This window comes from Vitis riparia, chromosome 18, assembly GCF_004353265.1.
Source record: "Vitis riparia cultivar Riparia Gloire de Montpellier isolate 1030 chromosome 18, EGFV_Vit.rip_1.0, whole genome shotgun sequence".
In the NCBI taxonomy this organism is placed as follows: Eukaryota; Viridiplantae; Streptophyta; class Magnoliopsida; order Vitales; family Vitaceae; genus Vitis; species Vitis riparia.
The window spans coordinates 36,953,152-36,972,371 of NC_048448.1; the positions used below are offsets into that span (position 1 = coordinate 36,953,152).

At 31.0% G+C, this 19,220-nt stretch overlaps 1 protein-coding gene across 1 annotated transcript in view; it reads right to left on the reverse strand.

Moving 5' to 3' along the window:
• Positions 1-588: 588 nt before the first annotated feature.
• The window catches only part of LOC117906633 (disease resistance protein RPV1-like), a 58,527-nt gene continuing 39,895 nt past the window's right edge, over positions 589-19,220 (reverse strand). The window contains exon 8 of the mRNA XM_034819748.1: positions 589-1,080. The gene's annotated coding sequence lies outside the window, so the exon portion shown is untranslated. The remainder of the gene's footprint in view (positions 1,081-19,220) is intronic.

Here is a 19,220-nt window from a genome sequence, read left to right on the forward strand (position 1 = left end):
TGCTTCAAGCTTTGCAGCCTTCCCAGGTTTTGTGGCAATTTGTGGAGTTTTGAACAGTAACTGACAGTGAGAACTCGAAGAAAGCATAAATTACAAATGCTTTCTGGAAGAGTCACAAGGTTTTTGCAGTGGTCCAGATTCAGAACTTCAAGCCTATTCAAATGTTTGATTGATGATGGTAGCTCTTTTATAGCTGTTTCGTTCAAGTGAAGCTCCCTTAAGTTTTCCATATTCTCCAAGATTTCTGGAAAGTACTGTAATTGTGAACAGTGAGAGCAAAATATAGATTTTAGGGATTTGAACTCCCAAATGCTTGTTGGCAGACTCTCAAGGTGTTTGCACTCCCAAACATAAGGTATCAACTTCAGAGGCACACTCAATGGGTAGTCGGGTGATTGTCTGACCCTTTAAACAAAGCTTTCGGTGTTCCACGTTCCTCTGACATTCCAAGCAGCTAGCATCCGCATCCTCAGTCTGTACTATTGGATCTTGGGCGTATATAGGTTGGAGCCCACACTTGAGCACCTTAAAATGATCGTGAGAGCCCATAAATTGAGCCTCAAGAAGCGTGAATTGCTTGGTGTGACAGCTCTCCAGAATAGCAGCCTTAGGATAGATCATCACCCACATTTGTTCTGATACACCTCCATCATGGTAGCATTTACAAGTAGTGCGAAAACTGAGATGTCGCACACACAGGGAAGAAAGTCCATATCCGTCATTCAATGACAATTGACATTCTAACTCAGTGGAGATTGAAGATTCAGCTTCAAGTAAATCGTCAGATTCATGTAGGGCTTCGTCACCAGATTCATTCTCCGATGTATGTGCAAAATCATTTTCTGGTATGTCCTCACATTTATCAAGTGGAGCATAAACAAAGCATATAGCAATTCCCAAGAAGTCATTATTTTCATAACAATTCTGAGGAAGCTCCATTATGATCTGATATCCCTCTGTCTGATTCCTTATCCACTTGGGAATTCCACTGCTTCCCGGAACAACAATACAGATTCCATGGCCAATGTAGTGAGAATCAGCGAGAAATACTCCATTTGAATTGCTCTCGTGTTTCAAATCCTGCACAAAAGGTCAATGAAAATCCAGTGGGTCTGCCATTATGTGAGTTTTTATGAGAGAGTTTGTTATCAGTTTTCGATAAATTGATTCCCAGTTTTAACTTTCTTTGATCTATGCTCCTGAATCTACTTAATATCCCTTTTAGATGACGGATAATCAACCAACATGAAAGTGAGTGACAAGATTAAGTGTGGAAACTGGAAGTGAGGGGAAACTGAAACCGAAAGTGAGTAGAATAAGCAGATCTCTTCTTCACTTGCAGTAGCTTCTTCTCCATACAGATTCAGAAATCTTAGAATTGTAGCTTCAACTTAACTCCCAGAATCTTAAAGACAAAATTCGCTCAAGTTTCAAAAACTCAGAAAAAAATTTCTCCTCATGCTTCTCTTACTCCAATGAGGCGAGAGACATGTAGCACACACTTATTGGCTTTTTTCCATGCAAGTTTCAAGGTGGAGCGTCTAATGAACTAAAACATTCCCTCAAATCCTAGTGGAAATTCACACTAGAAATTTCAGAATTTGCTAAAGAAAAGTTTAATTCATTTTATTCCTGAATAAAAAAAGCATTTGAGGGCATTTTAACTTCCTAATAATTATTATATTAAACTATATTTCTTAATTTTTTAACTCACGATCTTTCACTTCATCACCACATTTTGAAGAGACTTTTTCGTCATCTTTTCCATGAATTAATTGATGTTTAAGGAGGTATAATAAAATTTTAATTGAATTTAACATTATTTCTATACTTATAGTCATCTTAAACTATTTTTTTTATACTCTTATCAAAATAAATAAAAACTTAACAAAAAAAAAAAAAGATTTCAAAACAAACTTTATAAAGTTATCAACACTTATTTACATCATTATTTTAAAAAAAAATTATAATTAAAAAAATGTCATTTAAAAATTATAAAGAATAAAATTTTTAGAAAAATATATTAGTTATTTGAAATAAAATATAAGGGAAATCAAAATTCTTAGTAAATGAATCATCAAAAAATTGTAATAGCTCTGCAAATGAGAAAAAAAAATTAAAAGCAAAAAAAAAAAATTATCAATGTCAAGATTGAGTAACAATTTTTTTCTTTTTCTTTTTTGTAAATTTTTTATATTCTTATTTTATGTATTCATTACAATTTTTAAATTAATAAATAAAGTTTTTATCGCAAAATTTTAAAATGGCATGTATGCTTCAAAATTTATATATTGTTATTAGATTTTTATAAATTTCATTTATATCTTCAAAATTAGAATTATTAAACTCATATTTTAAAATAAGATATCAAATAGTTATTTTTTCATCCTTTAGCAATATCAAACTTTTTTGTACTTTATTAAAAAAAACTATTTTTAAAAAATTAATGACTATTTTGTATAATATTTGTATGAATTATTTAATATATAAGTATTGCTTATTTAATAGTTTATTTTTTTTAAATTTATTAGAGAAAGAGTGGTGCATATATAATTCAAATAAAAGGTAATTTCATATTGCAAAAAAGTTTGCGAAAAAAGGAAATTTGAACAGGGATTGAAATTTATAGGAACGCTATTGGACACCTAGTTTTAGGTTTGTCCCATTCCAACAATCATGACTTGGTAGTAGCCTAATCTCAAATCTAACTTTGTCAGCCCTTTCTTTACTAAGTTGATCAAACAAATTGTTAACAAGCAAAATAAAATATTTTTCACTTTCACCTTGTTGAGTCTTCGATAATCTATACACATTTAGAGGGATCCATTATGTTTCTTTTAGAATAATATAGATGTGGCATATGAAGCTTTAGTTTGTTGGATGTATCCCATGTTAAGCAAGTCCTTAAGTTGTTTCCTTAGTTATTCTAAATTAGGTAGTGCCATCCTATGGGACCTCCATGGCAAGGGGCTTAGCTCCTAGCTCTAAGTCAATCTTGTGCTCCCTTTCCCTTATTTGTGTGAGTTTCTTATGAAACTTTAATGGTATCTAAGGATGGCAAAGTTTGATACAATTTGTCAACCAGACTCGAACCCGAGGCGTTTTTAGTGGGTTTGGGTTGAGTATAATCATGTTTAGGTCAAATTTGTGTAAATCTAAATAACTTGTTTAATAAATAGGTTGTTTTTTAGTCAAACTACATAATAAAAATTTCACCTAAATTGAGTTGTCTAATAATGATGTTAATTAACTAGATTATAACAATAACCCACATTTGACTAATTTAAAACTTGATTTTGAATAAGTAGGTTAATTGAGTTATAAACATGTCAGATTGGGAAGTTAATCATATTAACTTAAACAAGATCTAACTTGACTTTGTTATTAATGGGACATTATTATTAAATGGACTATATGACATGTTACTTATTTAATAATTAGGTTATGCCCGAGTTCATTCTTTTAACCTAATTATTATTTTTTGTGTCATGTTTGAGTTGATTTATTTAATCAAGTGTCTTTGCTTTGACACATTGTGAACAGGATCCACCAACATGAATTGTCACTTCTAGTGGCATCACATACTAGAACTCTTCAAATACCACCTCAATTACCTTGTGAATGAGTTCCCTTATTGTATATTTCTTTTCCTCCTTTAATGTAGCCAAGTAGGTCATTTTCTTATTCTTCAATCCCTTCTTTACTTTCATAGTTGATAGCAAGAAGATCTCAAGTGTACCTTTATTGTCTGTGAGGACTACACATAGCAAGTTGAATCACATTAAAATTTGAAAGATCAAGAAAGGGTTAAATGAGGAAATGAGTGAGTCAAGACTCATAGACTATGTGGAAAGGCAAGACAAGGTTATGATGAGTTTGGGAGATGAGGATTGATCATTATAAATTATGAAAGAAGACACACAAACATGGAAAATGAGGCATCCATCAAGTTGGATGGAAATTTGGAACTTAAAATCTAGAGGCATTATGTACTTTGAATTTGAGGTGAAATTTAAAGCATTTCCTGAAGTCCATTTTTGGCAAGCTATAAATCTTTTGAAGCTCTGGAATTCAGGAATCCAACGCTTCAAATGGTGCACAAATCGGAGTTGAAACAAGGAAATTATACGCGTTTGAAGCATACTAGTTAGAGAAGAATGTTGAGTTTGAAATTCACTATGCATTTTGAACTCAACCCTGTGATTTTGAATTGGACCTCTTTCCACTTATGAGTTCGAAATTTACTTGGAGCTTACCCAAATTCCGAACTCAGCCACTAGTTGTTGACTTTGAGGCTTGAGACATGTTGAAACGAGTTTCAAACGCCCTTATCAAATTCGAAATACATTATACTCATTCAGAACTCGCAATTTTTGAAGCTTTTTAGGTTTTTTTATGACTTTTCCTTGTAATAAGTGGCCAATGAGAGTATGCCACATGTTAGGTCATTGATAATACTATATAAACTCTCTTAGTTCTAGGGTTTAAAGATATTTTTCCAAGAGTTTGACATTTTGTGGTGGAAAAAGACAACAACTTCGGTTTGTTTCTCTTCTTTTTTAGTGAATATATTGTTTTTTTAGTTTCTTTTGATTCAACTTATGGAATTGTACTCTTTTATGGAATGTGATTATGGCATCACCCCCACGGGGCTAAAAGCCAACTTGGGGCTTGAAGCATGAGTAGGGCTAAGACACTTACAGGGATAATGAGTAAATCATTATAACAATAAGATTAATTATTGGTTGAGTCACAATTTATCAATTTTATTTTTACCCTATCCTTGTGAGTTAATTTAGGGAATAATACAGTAAGCTATTACTCGATACTAGTGATTCTTGGTAACTCTTGATCATTAGTTATCCTGGTCTTCCCTATCATTATCTACCTTATAACAAAGCTATAAGGAGTACGAAGAGTTAAAAAGACAAGTCTTAAACTGGTAATTCTTCTCATTTATTTGATGGTTTTAGGAGTTTGTTTTAAAAAGGAAAATTAGGTTTCAAATGCAATTTTGAGTTTTAGAGCTTCGGTCGATCGTGAGCGGTTAAGGATCCTAAAACCTCAAGATCATGTTACTTAAAGACCTCTGTTTTCTCTGTTTCTATACCTTAAGTTGGATTGAGGAAAGCCTCAGACTTGAATCAATTGAATTAAAAATCAATATAAATTTTGTTATTAATTTAGTTTCTTTTATTTAGTTTTACTAAATAAAAGTTCATTCACATATTGTTTTTCACTTTAGGATTTAAATAAAATTGATTCATTTATCATAGTATTGACAAATTCCATAGCCAGTCCTAGAGGATGATACCTGGAGTACTATAAAAGTTGTAGTGACTCTTTCTTTGGTTTTTCTTAATCAGAGTTACTACATAAAAAGACTTAGTATTTGAACAAGAGAGAAGAACAATCAGAATTCAAGTAAAATGGGATGATCAATGTTAATGAATGTTTACCATAATAAAAAATGATACTTGATTCTACACAACTTAGGTATGGATCAAAAGATTTAACATTAGAGAGAATAACTCATGTATATTAAAGCATTTTGGTGCTACGTTCTTTTTATCCTTGATCTTTTATGAGGACTAAGCCAATAAGGCTTACACTTAAAAATTTAATGTGTTTGAAACATTCCTCTAAAATCCATCATTCAAATATTAGAAAACAAGTAAAGTATTTTTTCATATGTTCATTAATATACCCAAGGTAGTTCTTGAATTATCCCAACACAAACATCTTTCAAGTCTTAATTTTATCAAATCAATATATATCTTTAGATTTCTAAAGAAACTACTATAGTGATGCATATTCATCCATGAGTTAGGTAGATTTTGTCTCTTGAAAGAGTTCAAAAATAGTGCAAACCAAAATTCATTGTACAATTCATATCTCTCAATGGTATGTTATTCAACTAAAACTAGTAATGCCTTATGTTAATGGGCTTAGTTTTATAATGTAAAACTAGATCTTTAATATATTAATAGCTTAGCTCTCATGTTATGACAAGGCATAATTATGATTTATCACTCACACCATAATCCTTTTAACATACGTTTTATCGAAAGTAATTGCTTAGTTTGTTAGCTTCTTATTAAGCTAGGCAATTGAGCAATTAAAATATAGAAACATCCCTTGTAAGTGTTCTTCCCATCTTTAGACAATCCATCCCTAGTCATCATTTGTATGAAAAATGTTGTCTACAAATATATTGGTGTAATACCACAATCCAAGTTTATAAGTACCAACCACAAATATAATGATTCTATTAACAACTCTAAGGTGTGATTTCTTAGGAAGATTGTTATCAAGCATAAACTCCTATGCTATAGGTTTATCCAACCTAAATGTCATTAGATAAAGAAGGCTTCCAACCATTGATCTACAGGTGGATAGATTTACAAACTTACCACTCCCATCTCTTGTAAAATTTTTCCTACAACTTTTCTATTGTCGTGACCTAGCTAAGTTCATCCATTTTAATTTAGCTTCTAGAGAGGACCCCATCCCTAACATTTCCAATCACATTGTTGATAGGATGATCACTAGTTTATCTTATTTTGCTCCATGTGGATGTTTGCTTGATTTTCAACATTGAGTTCATTCACATTCTCAATCATTCAACTCTTTTTTCCTCGCCTAAATCTAGAATGTTTGATGAAATATCCTTAAGAAAAACATATTATTTTCTTTACTTCCTAAGTCATCTATCAATACTTTGATCGATTCAATTACAACTCTTTAATTATTAAAGAAGATCTTAAAGGCTTTAATCCAAGTTGAGTATCTAACAAAAATTCTTTCAACACATGTTGATTCAAACATCCCTAATTTTTTAGAATTGTTTAGATAAGACATTGTTTCTAAAAACTATATTTTACATTAAGCTTCCTGCTTGTCTAAACATCATAGCAAGTCCTTTTGGTTTTAACGTATAGGTGGACTCAGTTAGAAGTATAAGATGTTGTGTTTATGCATTCAAATGACAAGTTGTTAGAGCCTTTGGATTAATCCATTCTAAGCTTAGGATCGTTGGGGTGTATGCAAAAACTAAGCTTAGGATCGTTGGGGTGTATGCAAAAACTATCTTAGGGATCTCTAGATCTACGCAACAAAAGCGTATACATGAAAAACTATAGATCCATGTGCTTAATAAAATACACCTACAATCTTGATGTTTCCAAAATGATTTCAGTCGATGAAAAAGCTAGTGCAAATCTCAACAACCAAGAGATCTTTTGCTCGATGGCTCTCTTTCCTGGATCTAGGCACTTGTAGATGGTGGAATCCTCATAGAAGGGTGGAGGCTATGGTTCCTCTCTTTAGATTCTAAAGAAATGGAAGAAGAATAAAAAAAATCCTAACCCCTAAATGGGTTTATATAGGATTCCCTATGGGCTTAAGTGACTTGAGTCTATCTTAGGCTTAGGGGTCACTAAAAAAAGCCCACTTGGATCCTAATTAATTAATTAATTAGCCCTATTAGGGTCCAATTAATTAATTATCCCATTCCAAAAACATCATTCATAAGATCTAAAGCAACTTTGCATTTTTACCAAAACACCCTTATATACACATATGAATAAATAACCCATATATCCCTTAAGTAATGTGTCACATAGAAGTATGAACTCGAGTAAGGACCATTAGGATTTGTCGGAAAATAGTGGCTTCTTTATAATCTAATTCTAAAGTTGACTTAACATCCTACTACAAAGAATCAACTTCACTCTAATATCCTATGATATTACATGAATATAAAATACATGGGTACTAAAAGCAAGCTCCCCATGAACTGGTGTCCATAATATAATGAGGTGAACGCTATCAATCTTTTAAGATTACCTTTACAATCCTTGAGTTATAGATCATCCCATTAAATGATAAATGGACATACTCTAACTCATAACGAACATGTGTTAAATTCTACTAATCGAATTACTACAACCACTATGAATATAAATCCAGTTTTGCCTACAAGTCCTCTAAGATCAATCACCAATCTCCTCAAGGAATCCTCAGCGTGATTATTTCTTCAATCCACACCTCTTTTTTATATGCTTCAATATGGCTCATCATGTGCTCACCATCAATCTCTCACCATAGCCTCCTTCAACTCTCTTCAGTTACCACGAGTTCTTTTCTCCTCAACTAATTACATTACAACAGAATCACTTTCATTATGTCATTGAAGTGATCTCCAAAAACTAGAAAACAAAAATTCTATTTGCAAAGCAACTTCTTCATATAGATTCATAGAACCAAAATAAGAAGATGTTTTCACTTGTAGCAACATCTTCATGTAGATTCACAGAACTCAAATTGTAACTTCAAATTCACTCTTAGAATCTCAATTAAGGTAAAGCTCTCTCACATTTCAAAATCTCCCACTAAGAGTTTCTCTTGCTCTTCATTTTTAAAATGAGAGTAGAACCAACTCAGTGCCGAGGGACATAAGGCACACCCTTATGGCCTATTGTCATGCAAATTTCAAGGTGGAGGAGCATCCAACTAACTCAACAAATGTTTTTTCGTTTCCGGCCATTTGTTTCTATGGTCTAGAAAAATATGTCCTAGATCGATGATTCCCATTGTTTCAACTCTTTCATGAAAAATGCTTTCATATCACTCCGGTCTTTCACTCACATTACATGTGAACTCCAATCTGCAGTAGTGAAATCCTATCAAAAGACTTGGATTGAGTTCCTAGTTCTCAGTTGCTTAGCTGTAGCAAACCAGGACTTCTGTTACCAACCTGGAACAAGTAGCTTATCCTTTCAATCCCATTTTCAAGCTCAATTCCCTCCACCAGTGAAAACAAATGGTCTTATATGATCAACTCCATTCACTCCAGGGCTATACAGGAAACACTTGTGAGCTGGCAGGCAGTAGCTCCTCCCGACTCACCATATTTCCAACCCCATTTGCTCCATCAAATTCATAAGAAGCTAACAAAGCAACTAGCATTATATATCATACAATATCTATGCTAGTTAATTTACATGGAAAAGACAATTTCTACCCAAAATATGCCAACATACAGGAATACGTACAATTTATACAAACATTGTACGCTAACACAAGAAAATCATACCTGACTTGCTGATTTGAGGCAATTCACCAGAGAATGCATAGGTGACAATGAGGTCCCAATTGAACTGTGCATATCTAACAGTCGCAGACTTGAAGGAATCTCTGGAATTTGTGAAAGCTTCTTGCAGTGACTCAAGTCAAGGGCTCTTAGGTTAGCTAGTTGACTGATACCCACAAGTATGTCACTGAGGATTCCTCCTTCCTTTGGATTGCACCCACTTAGATTTAATACTTCCAATGACGATAAATGGAAAATACTATTGAACGCTCCTCCATTTAGATTGCAGTTTCTTAGACTTAATTCTTTCAACGCATTCAAGCAGTTATCACTCTTTATTACTCCTGGTGTTAGATTGCATTGATCTAACTGTAGTTTCCTTAAGAGAGATAAACCTGACAAAGAAGGCAATTGACAACCGAGCGAATTTAAAGAAAGAACCTCTAGACATGGCATTCTCTCCAGGTCCTCCGGCAATCTGTCAAGTTTTGAGCAACCTTCAAGACTTAGAACTTCAAGAAATCTCAAATCACAAATGTTGTTCGGGAGACCCTCAAGGTTTTTACAATTATCCAAATACAAGTTGCGAGGACCTTCTAGAAGTTCAATCGATGATGGTAGCTCTTTTATAGCTGTTTTATCTAAACTAAGCTTCTCTAGTTTTCCAATACTGCGCTTGATTTTTGGAAAACTAGTTAGTTTTGAACAGCCACTGCAATGAAGAGTTAAAAGGTGTTTCGACTCATGGATGTCCCCAGGAAGACTCTCAAGGCTTACACACCCTATAAAATTCAAGGAAAAAAAAAGTTAGTTTAATAACACCCTTATATGTGGGTGAACCTTAAGCAAAATTATACAACCTGAAAGAATAAGTTCCTCCAAATGTGGCACGTTTGAGAAATTTGGTAGTTCAATAAGCTGTTGTGAATCTCTAAGATCGATGTACCTTAAATTTCTAAGACACTAGAACAAAATAGAATTTCTATTAATAAATCAATTTTAAAAAACTTTAAAATATTATGAAACAAAAGCATAAATAAATAATAATCATACCATGTTTCCTTTCCAAAGTAGTTTTATGTTACTATTGCTCAAACTAAGGAAAATAAGATCATTTGGATAATAGTTTGATGGTAGAGATTCTAAAGAATATCTATCCCAATTGAGACATGTCAAGTCATCAAACGAAAATACAAAATCTTCAGGAAGTTGTATGCGATTGTGGGAGACGACAAGCAATCTAAGTCTATTCATCCTTTCGAAAGCTTTGCATGTAAACTGTATCTGTTCTGATGTGTCCATATCAACAAATATCCCTTCAATGTTTTTAGTCCCCTAGATAATAAGAGTATAAAATTATAAGAGCATAATACATATAAATCCTTACTAAGGTGATATAGATAAATAACTTCTTGAACAAAATATATTGTTTATGTACATATATATCTTACCGTATTTCTTTTTAATACTCGATAAATATCTGTATGTCTCCATAATCTACTCCTCTCTCCCGGCTCATTAGGACATTCTTGATCAACGATGCCCTTGCCCATTTGGGCTAACAAATCATGCATATTTATTGTGTTATCATTTGAAATGGTTATGAAACACCTATCAACAAGAGCATTTATCCCACTTTTCACTTCGCATCTGGAACCCTCCAACATTCTTGAGACCATTTGCACATCTCTTCCTTTAAAGAAACATGCAATGTCAAGAAATATCATCCTTTGTGTATAATACAATCCATCAAAACTTATTTTAAGCATATTTACAATTTCCATGTTAGGCACCTTTTCTAGCTTCCTCAATTCGCTTTCCCAATCTGGTGGTTGCTTTCCAAATAATAGAGAACCCAAAACTTTAAGTGCTAATGTAAGACCATCAACATATTCTACTACTTGACAAGGGAGATCTCTATAACCTTCCTTAGGATGGTCTTGTTTAAAGGCATAGCAACAAAAAAGTTGAAGACCTTCTTGAAATTTTAATTTTTCAACTTTATACATATCATCCACTCCATGTCTAGTTAGTAGATATTTTTCCCTAGTAGTAATGATGATTCTGCTTCCTGGACTAAACCAATCATGCTTTCCAATTAAGTGTTCCAATTGTGTCAGCTCATCTACATCATCCAGAAAAACAAGAACCTTTTTTTGAAGAAAGCTTATCCCTTATTATTTTGATACCTTCATAAACATTCTTTAAAACTATTTGCCCCTTTGTCCTTAGAGTATCATCAAGAAGTTGTTGTAACTTAAGAAGACCAGAATTTTCTGTGGATTCTTTTATGATATTTGTGAGCAAGGTAACACTTTCGAATTGATGTGAGATTTGGTTATAAAGAGCATTGATGATGGTGGTCTTACCGATTCCACCAAGCCCATAAACCCCGACCATGCGAACATCATTGGACTCAATCTTTAACAATGATCTTAGTTTTTCCAAACGAGAATCCATTCCAACAATGTTCTCGTTAACACCTAAAATCTTAGGTAAGTTTCCATGAACGATCTCAATAATTTCATCGATAAGCTTTGATTCATACCTGCCAATTGCAAAGCATAATAGATCATGTACTCACGCAATAGAATGAGTAGCAAAAGACAATAAATTACGTGAAATAAATTTAATGATGCCTACTTTTCCAACTGTAACTTAGTAGGGCTAAAAGGAATTTAAATTAAAATAAAATGAACCTCATCTATCAAACTATTTATGAGTATAGTTTCATTATTCTATACTGTTAGCCCAAGGGTTCTCCTAATCGGGTTTTGATGATAACAAACCATGGTTAAGTAACTAATTGGTTTAATGTTTAAAAATCTCAGGTATAAACTTGAAAATTCATCAAAGGACCAAATGGATACAAGATCGAGACGCTTGGAAGACTTGAGATCCTAGGAAATGAATGTAAGATGATAGCATGAGTGCACTTAGGATGTTCATACTTTTTCATGCATCTTAGAAAACTCGGTTTATTCTTTAAAACTTGATTTTCTTTAAAACCCCAGTTTTATCAAATATACCTTAGGCAAATTGATTCAAAATTGACATATTAACTCACCTAAAGACCTTTCCTAAGTGTTAAAAAAGAAAGGAATCAAAAAATAGGTTTTTTGGGGCCAAAAAGGCTCAACCGGTCGAGGCTAAGGCCAACCGATCAACCGGTTGAGGAACCGGTCGACCGGCTGAGGTAGTCCGGTCGAGGACCGGTCGAGGAAGGTTAAAAACCTTCTCTCTCTCCCAGTAGCCTTCTCTTCCCGGTCGAGGTGATTCCTTTACCGGTCGAGGTCCGGTCGAGGACCGATTGAGGCAATGGTAACCTGTCATGCATTAAATGCTCCAACGGTTAGTGAACCGGTCGACCCCTATCTCGACCGGATGAGGTTGCCTTTTGCTGATTTTGACTCCCGAGCTTAGAAACCTATAAATTGAGAGCTCCACTTCATTTATTGATAAGAGAACAATTGCATTCAAAGCCTACCTACCTGTTCTTGATAAAAAAAGCTCTCATTTCTTTCTTAGTGCATTAAACCATCACTTGCATATTCTTAGTGCACTCTTGTAAATCATCCTAGCTTTACTTGCATATCCTAGCTTTCTCTTGTACTTGAACCATCCTTAAGCTAGGTTGAGAGTTTCATCTTTGTGTAAACTGAGTGTGAAAGCCTTCAAGTGGTTCAAATCTTGAAGAGGTTGTGTAAGAACCCATTGGAGCCAGAATCCAAGTGTAAGAAGATTGAAAGCTTGATTGAAGCTTCAAGTTAGTGGAACCCTCACTCGGTTAGGAGATTGAGGAGAGTAGACGTAGGCAAGGGAGTGCCGAACCACTATAAACCCGAGTTTGAATTCTCTAACTTTATCTCTTTCCTTTATTTATTTTGTGCATATATTATTGTGTGGAAAAAGATTTTTGAAAAACCCAATTCACCCCCCCTTTTGGGTATTTTCCTTAATTATTCATAGCCTTTGTTTTATCATATACAGTTGCTCGTGTGATAGAAATGTGGGAAGAAAATGCAGAATATGATTTGCATTATCAAAAGTGGAAAAAAGAAATTGAAATATTTTTGTGTTAACTTATCTACACAATCTTTTGGAAGGCTCAAAATGAAGTTGACTTGTTTGGAATATTACTACCCTATTTTGATAGGGGATTCCATCATAGAATCAACCCCTATTCTGCATCCAAGCTTTTTAACCTAATAATTTTACTACCGATTAGACGATCAACATTACCATCTTTTGTACTTGCATAACTTTCTCTCACCATTCATTTAGATAATGGTTCCCCTAGCTGTTCTCTATTATTATTATTATTATTATTATTATTTATAAATTTTTATAAAATTTTTTGAAAACCCTTTAATCAAAATATAACTTTTATAAATTAATTGAACATATTTTAATTATAATTTTAATTATTTTGTCTGAAGGAATTAAAAAAAATTATTTTAAAAGAATGTCAGTTTTAACTTAAAATAATTTAGTATATTCTTTATCAAGTGTAAAATTTTAATGAACAGATTTTTATTTTATAAAAAATAAAAAAATTTAAAATTTTAAAACTCACATAGCTTTAAATATTTTTTATATCAGCAGACAGAGAAAAGGAGAGTACTTCAAGTGAAAAATGAAAAGAAGTTACAATTACCTGTTCTCCGCAACATGTCCGGCTAGATTGCCTGCTTGCTCCATGGCAGTCATCCATTTCCTTATCTTTTCCTTTCTCTCCTCGTCTGCATTTTCCTCATGACGGGTAAATGCTTCTCCACAAATCCCAGTTTGCTTCCGAACTTCAGACGGATCCACATTATAGAAAATTGGGATAACTATTTGTCCCCTTTCCTCTTTGCATTCCATGATCTTGACAAGCTCGTCCAGACACCATTTGGAATGAGCATAGGTTTTTGAGAAAACAATAATGGCAATCCTTGATTCTTCAATAGCTTTTAAGAGCTCTGGTGCAATCTCTTCTCCCCTTGGAAGCTCTTCATCATCTCTGAAGGTTCTAACAACAAGTTTAGATACTTCTCTCAAAATTTTCTATTTCTATAATATGTATATATATAATTAAAATAATTATTAAAAAATAAAAAAAGCAAAACTTTAAGAAATTGCAAATAATTTTAGAAAATAGTGAAACAACATTTAGATTTTATTATTTTTAAAATTATTTCCAATTTATATATAATTTTTCTCAATAGAGGACATGTGAGAACAATTTCTTTCCATGTTTATCTTGATTAAATAAAATATTCATATAAGAAACTAATTACTCTTTTATAAAAATTGCCTGTTCCTTAGGAATAATATATCTTAATAGGAAAATACAAAAAAAAAACTATTTTATTTATTATATAATAAGAAATTATTTATAAAAATATATATATTTTAAAAGAAAAATATAAAAAATTTATTTGATAATATTGATTAAGAATATTTTTTATATATAAAAAGTGTAAAACATTTAGTATTGCTTAATAAAAAAATCAATTTTGATATTATTTATAATAATATGCTTTTTTTATATAAATATTATCTAAAAATGTTGCACTTGATTTAAAAAAATGAACTTTTATGTGTCCTATGACTTATTATATTTTTTATTTTCAAAAAGTCAAGCTTTACCTGACCCATCAACTTAATAAACCTTTATTTTCTACTGGAATAACTTTAATTTAATGTACGTGTGAGTTCACACGATCTCTAATGACCTAATTAAAGATCCCATGGACTTGATAAGTTTTTATATTTTAGAAATTAATTGGAAATAAAAGAAAAGAACAGCTGTAAATTGCACAGACAAGAGGGCCGGCCATTGTTGACTACCAAAAAGGAGAAAAGCGAAAGTTCAAAGCTAGAGGGATACGGCTAAGCAGAAATAATTGAGAAAGACAAAGCACATCGATCCCACCACCAACATCCTAACTTCACCTAAGGCTAAGGGAATTAAGTCACTCAATACCCAAAGACCCTTATTTTTCCTCCAATTTCTGTTCAACCATGGCTTCCCCCAGCATCCAGAGACCCTCTTCTTCTTCCATTTCTCACTCTCAGTGGAGCTACGATGTGTTTTTGAGTTTTAGAGGTGAAGATACTCGCAAAAGCTTTACTGATCACCTCTACTCGGCTTTACTTGAAAAATAATCCAAATAACTCATAAAATATAGTGTTTATATGGATGGTATTAAGATATAAATTAGGTTACAATGAGAGTTAATTATAGTTTTAATGTGGGAAGGAATGAACAACGTACTTTTTGTGAAAGAGGGTAACACCTAGAAAGTCAACAAGATTAATTATCTTAGTAATAGAAAGAAAGTGCATTCTTATGAATCCTCAAAATGAATGAAAGAGATAAAATTCAATTTTGAAGTAAACATAATTATTTTTCTATTTTTGTTAAAGAATTAACAACACTTAATTTATCATGTAAGAATAAAAGAAGAACAACAACTAATCACGCAACCGGTCTCATCTTATTGTAACAAAACTTATGATTATTTTTCTTCCATGTATATGAAGTGATCATAAATTCATTTCCCACTTGTCATATGACTTATGCATCAAATAGAGCCCCCACTAAATAAAATTTTTCTCATCATATTTCCACATCAAATTTCTTTATTTTGAACATGGGAATGGATGTAAGTTTGCATTGAATAAAATTTCAACCGTAGATACACCGAGAATATTTAAATAAAGATGATAATGTATTTAATTTTTTAATAAATACTAAGTTGAATTTTTCAACCAACATTTGATTTCTTTCTGCTCACCTAATGTTGGCATTAAGATGCATTAAAATACAAAAAAGTCATTGTCTTGAAATTTTTTTCTTATGAGCTTATCTCTAACCTTCTTAAAAAAATAAGACCAATTCTTGTTGTGCTCACCTAATGCTTGCATTAAAATACTAGAAACTTTTTCTTATGAGCTTATTCTTGCACCTTCTTAGACAAAACAAGATTGATTCTTGTTGGTTGGAAGATAAAGAACAAAAACTTATAATAAATTATATTTGGTATATTGATAATTTAATGAGAAAAGACCTTAAATTTTATAAATGTAAAAGGATAATATAGTTGGATGACACATTTACACAAATATATGAAAGAACGTTGATATTCAATAAATGAAAAGTGAGTAAATATTCAAAAGACTTAAAATCACAATTGATTGGACCAAAAAATTTAACTCATGCTATATTTATTTTTGGCCATCATACTCTTATTAAGCTTCGTAGGCATCAAATATAAAAATTCTCTATTTAAAATCAAAATAAAACAATTAAGATCTTGCCCACAAAATTTCATTTGAAGGGAACACTCATTAACAACATGAAATTCAAATTACATGTGCAATAGCCCAACCCCAAACTTAAGTAAGTTTATAACTTAATTAATTAAGAAAATAAAAACTTTCGCCTATTTAAATATAATTGGATTTTAATTTTGAGTTTGGGTTTAAGTTAAAAAAAATTATGACCCAAATAAATTAATTGGGCATTTATATTTAAACAAGTAGTCTTTAATATTAAGATTTAATTGAATTGGAAAAAGAAAAATAGAACTAAGATAATAAAGGGAGTAGGATGGTCTTTGCCCATAGAAACCTAGGTATAAATTTTCACTCTTCTTTGCAAAAGTCTTTTGCATAGAGAGAAGATGTAGGGTTTGAAATCAATCTTTTAAAGTAAATATGTATAGATTCAATATTTAGTTTCGTTTTAAATGGTCATAAAAAAAAATAATGATCTAGAATCATATCATGATAATTATTAAATATGATTAAATTTTATGAGAAAATTAAATAACACATAATTCTAATTAATTATATAGTCAACTACCATTAACCATTCTTAGGTAAAGTTTTAAATTCTTTTTGCATGTGCAATGGACATTACTATTAATAGATGCATATCCATGAATATCGTACTTAGTAATATTTCTTTTAGAACTAAATCCCATTAAAATTATATTGCATTGTGATATATATGAGTCCATCCTTCAATTATTTTTATTTAACTTTGGTTTCCATAAAGTACTAAGGAAAGAAAAAAGATATTAAAGAAAATAATTTTTCATGTTTGATTGTTTTACGAAAAATTCCAAAGAAAATAAAATATAATTAAAATTAATTAAGAACTTATGCATTTTCAAATTACTTATTCTTTATGTTGATGAGTTAAAATAAATAAAATGAATTTGAAGTAGCAAATGAAAATAATTTATTAACTTTTTTTTCCTTCACTTTTTATTTTCTTTTATTTTTACTCTCTGTTTTCTTTCCCATACATTTTCCCTTAATTTTTTTGGAAACCAAACATAGCCTTAATGATTATGAGATCATATTAGTTAAAAAGTGAAGTTTCTATCACTACATATAATAGATGCATATCCATGAATAATTTGATCTTATTGTAGACAATATTTATATAAAAATGAACAACTCATTATAAATGATATTAAAATTAACTTCCTATTGAGAAATAACAAGTGTTTTGCACTTTTCATATATAAAAAATATTCTTAATCAATATTGTCAAATAACTTTTTACATTTTTGTATTAAAATATATTCTTCATAAGGACATTCCTATTATTATAAAAGTAATTAATTTCTAATATTAATATTTTATTTAATCAAGATCAACATGGAAAGAAATTGTTCTCACATGTCCTATATTGAGAAAAATTATATATAAATTGGAAATATTTTTAAAATTAATAAAATCTAAAAGTTTTTTCACTATTTTCTAAAATTAATTTCAATTTCTTATTTTTTTATTTTTTATTTTTTAATAATTATTTTAATTAGTGTAGGTTTATGTATGTATGTATGCATGCATGTATATATATATGCATACATATTAAAAAATATTGGTCATTTAAGGGGCTCTAAATTAATTATTTATTTGCATGAAAAATATTATTTAATATGAGTTGTTCATCTTTGATGAGATATAATAAAGTTCATTTGCACTATGTCATAATGGTAATGAGTGGGAAGATGGGTGCCAACCTTTAAAAAGAATAGAAAGGAACAACCACCCTAAAATTAAAAAAAAAATTCAAAAGTATAAAGTACCTTTCATTGATGTACACATACAGATGAAACTTCCTTGAGAAAATAGTAATGTTGAAATGTCAACAAAGTAGTTTACATCCTTGACAGGTTGTCACATTAGATGATATATATATGATAAAAGATTTTGAAAGAAACATCTTAACGCATTGGAACATTAAACAATCCCTTGGTCAAAAAACAGAAAACATATAGAAATATATATTGAGAATAATATCTTATTAAAAAAGAATAATGTCTTGGTAGGAATGGGAAACACATAAGAACATTGAATATGACAATACCACATATGGTTAGGTAAGGCTATTCTCTAATCTTTTATCCTTGTTGGCTCATATGCTTGTTGAACCTCTTTCATTGAAAAATAATCCAAATGACTCAAAAAATATAGTGTTTATATGGATGGTATTAAGATGTAAATTAGGCTACAATGAAAGTTAATTATAACTTTAATGTTGGAAGGAATGAACAACTTTTTGTGAGAAAGGGCAACACCTAGAAAGTCAACAAGATTAATTATCTTCATAATAGAAAGAAAGTTCATTCATATGAATCCTCAAACTAAATCAAAGAGATAAATTTCAATTTTGAAATAAACATAATTATTTTTCTATTTTTGTTAAAGAATTAACAAAATAAGCAACTTATGATTATTTTTCTTCCATGTATTGGAAGTTACTATAAATTAATTTCCCACCTGTCATGTGACTAATGCATCAAATAGAGCCCACTAGATAAAGTTTTTGTTGACGTATCTCCACATCAAATTTCTTTATTTTAAACATGTTTATGGATGTAAGTTTGCATTGAATAAATTTAAACCATAGATATGCACTAACAATATTTAAATAAAGATGATAATGTATTTAAATTTTTAACAAAAAACTAAGTTGAATTTTTCAACCAACATTTGATTTCCTTCTACTTACCTAATGTTGGCATTAAAATACAAAAAAGCTCACCTAATGCTTGCATTAAAATACTAGAAACTTGTTCTTGTGAGCTTATCCTTGCACCTTCTTAGAAAAAAAAAC